At 37.5% G+C, this 10824-nt stretch overlaps 2 long non-coding RNA genes across 2 annotated transcripts; both read right to left on the bottom strand.

Annotated features, from left to right (window-relative positions):
• Positions 1-753: 753 nt before the first annotated feature.
• LOC149040008 (uncharacterized) lies at positions 754-1570 on the bottom strand. The gene is made up of 3 exons (XR_016179768.1): positions 1316-1570; positions 1151-1234; positions 754-950 (listed from the first exon to the last, which is right to left on the bottom strand). It is a non-coding gene; the product is annotated as an uncharacterized LOC149040008 (long non-coding RNA).
• A 6848-nt stretch (positions 1571-8418) lies between these two features.
• LOC113668658 (uncharacterized) lies at positions 8419-9361 on the bottom strand. Its single transcript, XR_003446020.2, has 3 exons — positions 9067-9361; positions 8902-8985; positions 8419-8596 (listed from the first exon to the last, which is right to left on the bottom strand). It is a non-coding gene; the product is annotated as an uncharacterized LOC113668658 (long non-coding RNA).
• Positions 9362-10824: the final 1463 nt, after the last annotated feature.

The following is a 10824-nucleotide window of genomic DNA, read 5'->3' on the forward strand; positions in this document are numbered from 1 at the left end:
ACTGCATGTAGGGAAGTCCTCTCTTGATAAGGCACAACAATGATTAGAAGTTAGAGTCGTATTTCCAAGCCTTAAATATTTAATGACTTTGATTAAATCATTTTACGTGGAGAGCGTGGCTGTACGCAGTGTAATTTAAGAGTAGTATTTTAAATGCTTTGTTAGGAAAAATACCGTTAATCAATTCTTTTCGAGGCACTCAAAAACCACACATTTCATCCAGCCTTTTTTATACATATATTTAAATGTAAAAAACATGCCCTTCTACGTTTTTCTCTCCCGCGACTGATTATAATTCATTACAGCTCATAGTCTATACCATAAAATTTTATAGTGTAACTCGGAACGTCGCTCCTTTGTTAAGAACGTTCTTGGAACGTCGCTCCTTTGCAACCTCGCCTTCAGCTGTTACACGCTGGCCAAACAACACTGCATTGTTTAGTAAAAAAGAGTACCATGCAAAACTAAGTTAGAACATGGTATAGCTTTTGCTTTAGCTTTTAGAATTTAATCAAAGTGGTGTTTTCATCATGAAATCTTGGTTGCGTACAAGTAAAATGTTAAAAATAGAAACAATTGCTAAAAATGTCAAAATTTTCTGGTCACTTCAGGTACGCACGTGCGTATATGCGTATAGGACGCTACGCGCCTGCGAACTATAAATGAAGGTTGCGAAAATGCCCATATCCCTCCCCCCCCCCCCCCCCAGACGATAAAGCTAGGGACAGGATATTAGAATACTGTTCATCTGACTGGTTTCAAATCGTTTTATTTCAGAATATTCCATAATATTTTTACAATCTATTGAAAAGGAATAAATGAATAGTCGGTATTACTTCTGGACTCGCGTCGCAATATAATGGCGCCTTTTCAGTTTATCCACAAGCCAAGCGAGTGGGCGTTTCATCTCAGTACATCCACTCGTTAGCCTCCAGTTTAGGGTCTTCTCTCTATCAAAAGAGACAAAAATAGTTCGTGAGTGAAAAATCAACTGATCACCAGCAATAAACCTTGTGATGGATCAAGTTGTTTCCACGCTCTGCAATTAAATAAATTTTACTTGATTTAACTAGCAGAGTGCATCCCATTTACTGCTAAGTAAGCTCGCTCATGGTTTTCAAATGTCGTCATAATTAAAACATTAGCTGACCTCTTTTTGACGAACTTCTCTTTCGACGGGAATGGACCATTCATAGTTCAGTGGTTTAGTAATTTCCTGTCCTGGATCTTGATGCTGCAAGAGAAAAAATGACAACTTGACTTTCACAAACTTTCACAACAGTCAACCTCTCTGACCTCAGTAACAGCCAAATACCTGGACGACTCTTTCAAGGGGAAACGCCATTTGGCCATTAGTTTCGGCCGACTGAAGGCCTCTGCTTGATGATTCAGAAGCAGCAGATAAAAAAAGGAGAAGAAGAGTATAATCCACATTGTGTTCTGCTTCTCTTCAGTTCACCCAGTCGTGATGAGAATGATGAACTAGTTATTCTAAGGAGTTTAAATAGGCTACTCCGACAGGTGAATCCGAGTCTAACTATATCCGCCGGCATTCCAAAAGCGTCGCGTCGATATGAAATTTACAATTTCATATCATATATATGTCTATCAGACTGATTGACATGAATAGTTTCCCCGAGGAAACCTTCCCACGTCAAATTTGGGGTGTGAACCGAAATCATTAGACCGTTAATTAACATCATTTTGCTCAATTCTATTTCTGGGGCGCACCATTACCCATTAAACAGTGTTTCCACATTATTTTTTAACGCCTGTCCCGATCTGTTGTCATCTAAAGGCTTACTTCTTCCTAAGTTCCTGTTTCAGCAGTATGCTCCGACATATCTTATGTAATTAGTCTCATAAAACGACAAGATCCAGTAATGGAACACAAAGTTTCTTTCTAAGTCGGAGATAAGTCTCGGTAAAGAAGGCATGGCGATATTAACATACCAAAGGGCCGCAAAGTAGTACAACTTCTAACTTTACTTTATAAACCAAACTTTATTAAAATTTTAATCTTCTGTTGCAAAGAGCTTCCAATTGATGACGATGTCCTTCAAAAGCTGTAATGAGTAGATGTAAATACATATTATCCACGTCTTATTATGAGGATTCAGTCAACTGCGTGGGATTACTAACATTACAGCCGTTTCTTAGCATGGGAACTGATTAACGGACAATTTGTGAGTCAGTTGAATTGAAATGACGGTTGGCTGTCGCCACAACGGAAACACAAAAATCAAAATGCAATTCTTTGGCTCTCCACTAACTGTTAATTGCGAAAAAAGTCTCACGTCAAAAAGTATTCAATGGTTACTATGTGTTGATAAAAATGGGCTGGTAAGACCACATCATTGTCTAATAGCTAATGACACATTAACAATAGAATATTGTGAGGATTATGAGGGAAGGCGTGAAAGAAAGGGGAAAAAGGTTTCATTTAAAAGGATTTGCCATAGAAATGAGTACACTCAAAATTCACGCGAGATTCCACTGTAACTTGCACCGGAAAATTTGTGGAAGAAATGCGTATGATGATAGTAATTACCAAAAGATAATGAAAGCTGATGAAGGTGAAGCTTACGCTGTTCGATCTCTAAAATTTGGAGTTTTCAGCTGCTATTGATTTACATGCGTTATGCAAACCAGGTTCAACAGTAGATGGGTTTTTGCTTTTTCTGTTCAGCAACTTGGCAGAATTTTGGACATACGTCACGAGAAAACCAAATATCGAAGTCATCAACAAATACCTGATATGAGTATTCCAGAGAAGAAATGAATTTGTTATGACAATATATGACAAATTTAGCGATTAGGGGTTATCGTCAGAGTCGTCGATTAATTGTCTCGCCGTTTTGGGGATTAACTCTCAAACTGAGCCGAATGAAGACCTAAGCGAGTTTAGAAGCCAGGGACCTGTTTCTCGAAAGTCCTTGAAGATCCAGATACACAAAGCTTAATTTATTAGTTGTGTTTACACTCAAGATAGAGACTTTGATCACTTTAAAACTCAAAAGTACGAATAGATTAAACAGTCTGTCTGTCTTTGAGCCAAGACCCACCCATTCGCCACCCCGTTATCCATATGCCATTCCTTGCGAATAACATTTTGAACAGGACTGTTGCAAAAGCGATACGATAAACCTAAAACGATATATTATAAATGGCTGAACAACTTAAGCCTGCCCGTATTCATACATCTCTTTTCTTAGTCTCCATAATAACTTTCCCTTTGCATAAAGACTTTTGTGATTCCCTTTCTTTTTTCTCCTTTTTATTCCAATCCTTTGCGATATCATTAGGCCACAAAGGATATTTCTATAGAGGCAAGCAAGTGGACGTCGGTCTCCTTTCAACTTTAAGGTTTTAATGAGCTTTAATGAAGACGTTGTACAAAGAAGGAGTCTTTTAACATAAAATGTTGCAGGTGGTCACTGTATGTAGGAAACTCCTCTTTTAATAGGGCACAACAATGATTAGAAGTTAGAGTCGTATTTCCAAGCCTTAAATATTTAATGACTTTGATTAAATCAGTCGACGTAGAGATCGTGGCTGTACGCACTGTTATTTTAGAGTAGTATTTTAAATGTTTTGTTAGTAAAATACCATTAATCAACTCTTTTCGAGGCACTCCAAAACCAAACATTTTATCCAGCCTTTTTTATACACATATTTAAATTTTAAAGACATGTCTTTTTAGGTTTTTTTCTCCCTCGTCTGATTGTAATTCATAACAACTTATTGTCTATACCAACAAATGTTATAGTGTAATTATAGAACGTAATTTGTTACTCCATGTACATCGATGTAGACAGACACAAACAAATAAGTCGCTAAAGCGGAATAAAACTGGTGCATGAAGAGTCAATGAAAAGAGTCTCACGTTATGTATCGTGAACAAAATAAGTATCTTTTAGCATCATTTTTGTGTAAAAAATTGAAAGTTCTTCTGACTTTATTGGTCCGTTTTAGAATCGTTTTTATTACGGAGTCCCATCCCAATGATGCATTAAGCCTTAGAAAGCCACAGAGATACTAGGCGCACTTTCATTGGTCGATAATCAGTGTGTTTTGACGAGAGTATGTCAACACCTACGAGGCTTCATGGATTGGTACTTTTTGCAAAATAGGTTAAACGAAATGCAGTGGAAGACCTTTTCTGTTTAATTATAGAGCCTCATGTTAGGTTGGTTTGGAGAATTCCTCAAAGTTAAGCAAACCTTGGACTTCGTCTTGGGTATGCACAATCGTCACGTGTTCACCCAGTCCTCCGAATTATTTAGATGAGGCTATATGTAAATACAGAAAATTTCTCTATTGAAACTTATAATGCCTTACTAACAATTTCTCGCGTGTGTTAGGGAGCTATCGCCACCATCGATAACAGCTTCATGCTTGCCTTTTTAGCGGTGACTGATGTATCAACTGGTCTTTTTGGCCTCCCATCGTTTGTCCTGTGGAGGATTTTCTTATGTTTGGTCTCAGTTACAGTGATATGGTTGAAAATTTCCATCTCCACGTTATGACTTTATTTGTAAATGCTTCAAGTCTTCACCTAATGTTGGTTACTTTCAAGAGGCACATGCTTAATATGGCAGTTTACACGTACGGACTTATGATTACGCGACAGACCAACCTTTCTCGGCTTTATAAATTTTATAGGTATGGTGCTTCGCTACGCGCACGCTGCGAGCTGCGCTTTTACTCACATTAATCCTACTTGTTTGTCATATAATAGGGATGGGAAGTAATTATTCTTTCATAACACCTCATCGGAGGGATTTTAATTGAGAGAAAACAACTGTTTGACGGTTGTAAGTGACAGATCACTTTGTCTGCATTCATGGCCTCCTTTGTTTCTGTTTTAGCATCGCTGAAGTTTTAAAATATCAAAGTTTTAACTTGGTGGAATATAAGTTTCTCCGTCTCTTCTGTTAAGATATACGTGTGTTTTGAATATCTTTCCTATACTCAAAAAAATGACATATAGTTCCTAGCAACTCTTTACTCAATAAAGAAGCTTGATGAATATGAAAGCGACTGATCTTTGCAGTAATGAAAACTACTGTGAAGTGGTAGTGAAAATGAGGGCTGTAAAAAAAGACCTGTACGGGATTCGAACTCAGGGCCCCTTGCGATATAATTGAAGTGCTTTACCAAATGAGCTAACAAGCCAAATGGGATATATGAAATCAGATTGTTGTATGCTTCATGACAATCCTTTTTTTATCAAGAAAATCAATTTAATGAACAGGCCTCCTTCCATTTATTTGTTTTTAACTTGTTTTTATATTATATCTTTGTAGTACAGTACTTCATCTGGACAAATGCCTTCTATATGATATTTCTTTGGTGTTGAATCCGATTTGAAACAATCTATCGAACTGTAAATGAGGGTTGGGAAAATGCCCATATACCCTTTCTCCCCTCCCCAGACAATAAAACTAGAGACAAGCAATTAGATTACTGTTCATTTGACTGGTTTCAAATCGTTTTATTTCCGAATATTCCACAATATTTTTATGATCAGTCCTACTTCTACTCGAGTCGCAATACAATGGTCCCTTTTCACTGTTTATCCACAAGCCAAGCCAGTGGGCGTTCCATCTCAGTACATCCACTCGTTAACCTCCGGATTCGGGTCGTCTTTCTATCAAAGAGATAAAAATAGTTATGGTTTGTCAGTGAAAAATCAACTGATCTCCAGCAATAAACCTTATGATGTATCAAGTTTTTTCCCCGTTCTGCAATTAAAGTTTTGATCACGTTGAATCACACACTCACGGATGCTGCAGGCGATCACTGTATGTAAGGAACTCCTCTATTGGTAGGGCACAACAATGATTAAAAGTTACACTCGTATTTGCAAACCTTAAATGTTTAATGACTTTAATTAAATCAGTTGACTTAGAGATCGTGGCTGTACGCAGTGTTATTTTAGAGTAATATTTTAAATGCTTTATTAGAAAATGCCGTTAATCAATTCTTTTCAAGGCACTTCAAAACTACACATTTTATCCAGCCTTTTTTATATACATATTTAAATTTAAAAAACATGTCTTTTTACGTTTTTCTCTCCCGTGACCAATTGTTATTCATAACAGCTTATAGTCTATACCAAATTTTAAAGTGTAATTAGAGAGTGTAACTCTCTCTGTCCATGTATATCGATGGAGACAGACACAAACTAATAAGTCTCTAAAGCGGAATAAAACTGACGCAGAAAGAGTCAATTAAAAGAGTCTTATGGAGTCCCATCTCAATAATGCATTAAGCCTTATAAAGCCACTGATATACCAGGCACACTTTCATTGGTCGATAATTAGTGTGTTTTGACGACAGTATGTCAACACCTACTACATACATTTTGCTGAATATGTTAAACGGAATGCAGTGGAAGACCTTTTCTGTTTAATTATGGAGCCTCATAAACATTAGGTTAATTTGGAGAACTCCTCAAAATGTTATGCAAACCTTTGACTTCGTCTTGAATATACACAATTGTCACGAGTTCACCCAGTCCTCCGGATTATTTAGATGAGGCTATTTGTAAATACGGAAAATTTCTGTATTGATTAGCTTGTTTTCAGTTGTCGTTTAGGTGGAACTAAATTAGAAAGTACTCAATGACACGCGACAAGGCGATAATAAAAAGTAAAGCAGTGATAACTTATAATGCCTTGCTAACAATTTCTCTCGTGTGTTAGGGAGCAATCGCCACCATTTTAGTGGCAGTAGCCCTGATGAACATCGCAAAGCAAGCGCAGTTAATCGAAGTTCACGCTTCCGGGATATCCATGACTGAGTATCTAACCGTACAAGGATTGAGTCATTGTGATCGTTCGCAAAACTCAATAAGAATAAGCAAGTAGGAACTGGAGATATTTCTTTGCCGTTTGGTGCGATAAATTAACTCAAATTTATCGAACGGGTGTAATTTGTTATCTTTTTAGCATGATAAATTTAGGTATTTCTTTGCCTGTTTATTTACTTAAAAATTTTGTTTTTTTTGTTGGAAAAATAGTTCACTGTTTAGTAATAGTTTTTATGTTTACTCATTTCATACTAGTATTTCAGTTTTTATGAGCTTTCAAGCAGATTACTGAAATAATTTTCATGATTGATAGACGCTTGGAGGTTCCGTGGACAATTAAAACCATTTCTCCGATGCGTTGTTGTCGGATCGATTAGCGTCAGCGTCCGCCCGTAATAGTATCACTTCTCCCTTCACAGTTCTGCTTAACGCGCTGGTGAAAGGAACACTTCGATTCCGAACCTACAACAACATCTTCCTTGCCTGTTTAGCGGTCTTTTTGGCCAGCCATCGTATGTCCTGTGGAGGATTTTCTTTATGTTTGGTCTCAGTTGCAGTGATATGGTTGAAAATTTCATCTCCATGTTATAACTTTACTTGTAAATGCTTCATGTCTTCATCTAACGTTGGTTACTTTCGACAGGCTCATGCTTAATATAGCAGTTTACACGTACGGACTTATGATTACGCGACAGACCAACCTTTCTCGACTTTATAAATTTTATAGGTATGGTGCCTCGCAACGCGCACGCTGCCAGCTGCGCTTTTACTCACATTAATCCTGCTTGTGTGTCATATAATAGGGATGGGAAGTGAATATTCTTTCACAACACCTCATCGGAAGGATTTTAATTGAGAGAAAACAACTGTTTGACGGTTGTAAGTGACAGATCACTTCGTCTGCATTCATGGCCTCCTTTGTTTCTGTTTTAGCATCGCTGAAGTTTTAAAATATCAAAGTTTTAACTTGGAGGAATATAAGTTTTTCCGTCCCTTCTGTTAAGATATAAGTGCGTTTTGAATATCTTTCCTAAACTTAAAAAAGAATGTATAGTTCCTAGCAACTCTTTACTCAATAGAGAAGGTTGGTGAATATGAAAGCGATCTTTGCAGTAACAAACACAACTATTAAGCGGTAGTGAAAAATATGGCCGTACGAGATTTGAACCCAGGGCCCCCAGCGATGTAGGTGTAGTGCTCTACCAAATGAGCTAACAAGCCAACTGGGAGCTGGTTATTATGTTGGTTCGTAATACACCTGTGAGGTGACGAATCAATTACTGTGAATATATGAAAATCATATATAACATCAGATTGATGTATGCTTCATGACAACCCTCTTTTTTCATCAAGAAAATCAATTTAATAAACTGGTCTTCTTCCATTCATTTGTTTTTAATTTGTTTTTAAGCTTTGAGGGTAGATCATCCCCAAGTTATATCTCTGTAGTACATTACTTGATCTGGACAAATGCCTTCAACATGATATTTCTTTGGTGTTTAAACCAATTCGAAACAATCAATCAAACTATAAATGAAGGTTGTGAAACTGCCCGTATACCCTTCCCCCGCCTAGAGATAAGCAATTAGGATACTGTTCGCTTGACTGGTTTCAAATCATTTTATTTCGGAATATTTTACAATACTTTTACGATCAGTACTACTTCTGGACTCGCGTCGCAATACAATGGTCCCTTTTCACTGTTTATCCACAAGCCAAGCCAGTGCGCGTTCCACCTCAGAACATCCACTCGTCAGCCTCCAGATTCGGGTCGTCTTTCTATCAAAAAGATAAAAATAGTTATAGTTCGTGAGTGAAAAATCAACTGATCACCAGAAATAAACCTTATGATGGATCAAGTTGTTTCCCCGCTCTGCAATTAAATTTTTGATCACGTTGAATCACACACTCACGGTTTGCAGATTCCAAGACGAATAAATCTCACTTTTGAAATGTTTTCCTTAGCACAATACAATTCAAATTATAAATTTTACTTGATTTAACTAGCAGAGTGCTTCCCGTTTACTGCTAAGTAAGCTCGCTCATGGTTTTCAAATGTCGTCATAATTAAAACATCAACTGACCTCTTTTTGACGAACTTCTCTTTCGACGGGAATGGACCATTCATAATCCAGTGGCTTCGTAGTTTCCTGTCCTGGATCTTGGTGCTGCAAGAGAAAAAATGACAACTTGACTTTCACAAATTTTCACAACAGTCAACCTCTCTGACCTCAGTAACAGCCAAATACCTGGACGACTCTTTCAAGGGGAAAACGCCGTTTGGCCACTAGTTTCGGCCCACCGTAGGCCTCTGCTTGATTATTCAGAAGCAGCAAATAAATGAGGGAGAAGAAGAGTATAATCCACCTTGTGTTCATGTCTGCTTCTCTTCAGTTCACCCAGTCTTGATCAGAATGATTAACTAGTTATTCTGAGGAGTTTATATAGGCTACTCTGACTGGTGAATCCGAGTCTAACTATATCCGCCGGCATTCAAAAACGTCGCGTCGATATGAAATTTTCAATTTCATATCATATATATGTCTATCAGACTGATTGACTAAATAGTTCCCCCGAGGAAACCTTCCCACGTCAAATTTGGGGTGTGAACCGAAATCATTGGACCGTTAATTAACATCATTTTGATCAATTCTATTTCTGGGGCGCACCATTACCCATTAAACAGTGTTTCCTCATTATTTTTCAATGCCTGTCTTTTCTCGTCTGAAGGCTTACTTCTTCCTAAGTTCCTGTTTCAGCAGTATGCTCCGACATATCTTATGTAATTAATCTCATAAAACGACAAGATCCAGTAATGGAACACAAAGTTTCTTTCTAAGTCGGAGATAAGTCTCGGTAAAGAAGGCATGGCGATATTAACATACCAAAGGGCCGCATACGACAAACGAAAATGAGTAAAACATAATATACAAAGCCCGTACGGCCGGTATATACAACAAATACAAGTCGAGAGCTCCTCGTTAATGATTTGTAAGGATAAAAGTAAAAAAATCCCTCAAGCCGGTGTTTGTAACAGAACATCCTAATACTTTTGTTCTCACTATGGAGTAAAAGAAAGACAAGATCTTTTTTCAATGTATTCACTTCTTTCAATCTTATTGTTGCTGACCAGTTTCCACGAATGAGTGTCAAAGTAGTACAACTTCTTAGTTTACTTTATAAACCAAACTTTATTTAATTTTAATTTTCTGTTGCAAAGAGCTTCCAGTTGATGACGATGTCCTTTGAAAGCTTTAATGAGTAGATGTATATACATATTATCCACGTCTTATTATGAGGATTCAGTCAACTGCTTGGGATCATTAACATTACAGCTGTTTCTAATCGTGGGCACTGATTAACGGGAAGATTGTGAGTCAGTTGAATTGAAATGTTGGTTGGTTGTAGCCCCAACGAAAACACAAAAATCAAAATGCAGTTCTTTGGCTCTCCACTAACTGTTTATTGCGATAAAAGTCTCACCTCAAGAAGTATTCAAAGGTTACCATGTGTTATTCTGAGGAGTTTATATAGGCTACTCTGACTGGTGAATCCGAGTCTAACTATATCCGCCGGCATTCCAAAGCGTCGCGTCGATATGAAATTTTCAATTTCATATCATATATATGTCTATCAGACTGATTGACTAAATAGTTCCCCCGAGGAAACCTTCCCACGTCAAATTTGGGGTGTGAACCGAAATCATTGGACCGTTAATTAACATCATTTTGATCAATTCTATTTCTGGGGCGCACCATTACCCATTAAACAGTGTTTCCTCATTATTTTTCAATGCCTGTCTTTTCTCGTCTGAAGGCTTACTTCTTCCTAAGTTCCTGTTTCAGCAGTATGCTCCGACATATCTTATGTAATTAATCTCATAAAACGACAAGATCCAGTAATGGAACACAAAGTTTCTTTCTAAGTCGGAGATAAGTCTCGGTAAAGAAGGCATGGCGATATTAACATACCAAAGGGCCGCATACGACAAACGAAAATGAGTAAAA

The sequence above is a fragment of the Pocillopora damicornis genome, chromosome 9, assembly GCF_964200805.1.
Source record: "Pocillopora damicornis chromosome 9, jaPocDami1.2, whole genome shotgun sequence".
NCBI lineage: Eukaryota > Metazoa > Cnidaria > Anthozoa > Scleractinia > Pocilloporidae > Pocillopora > Pocillopora damicornis.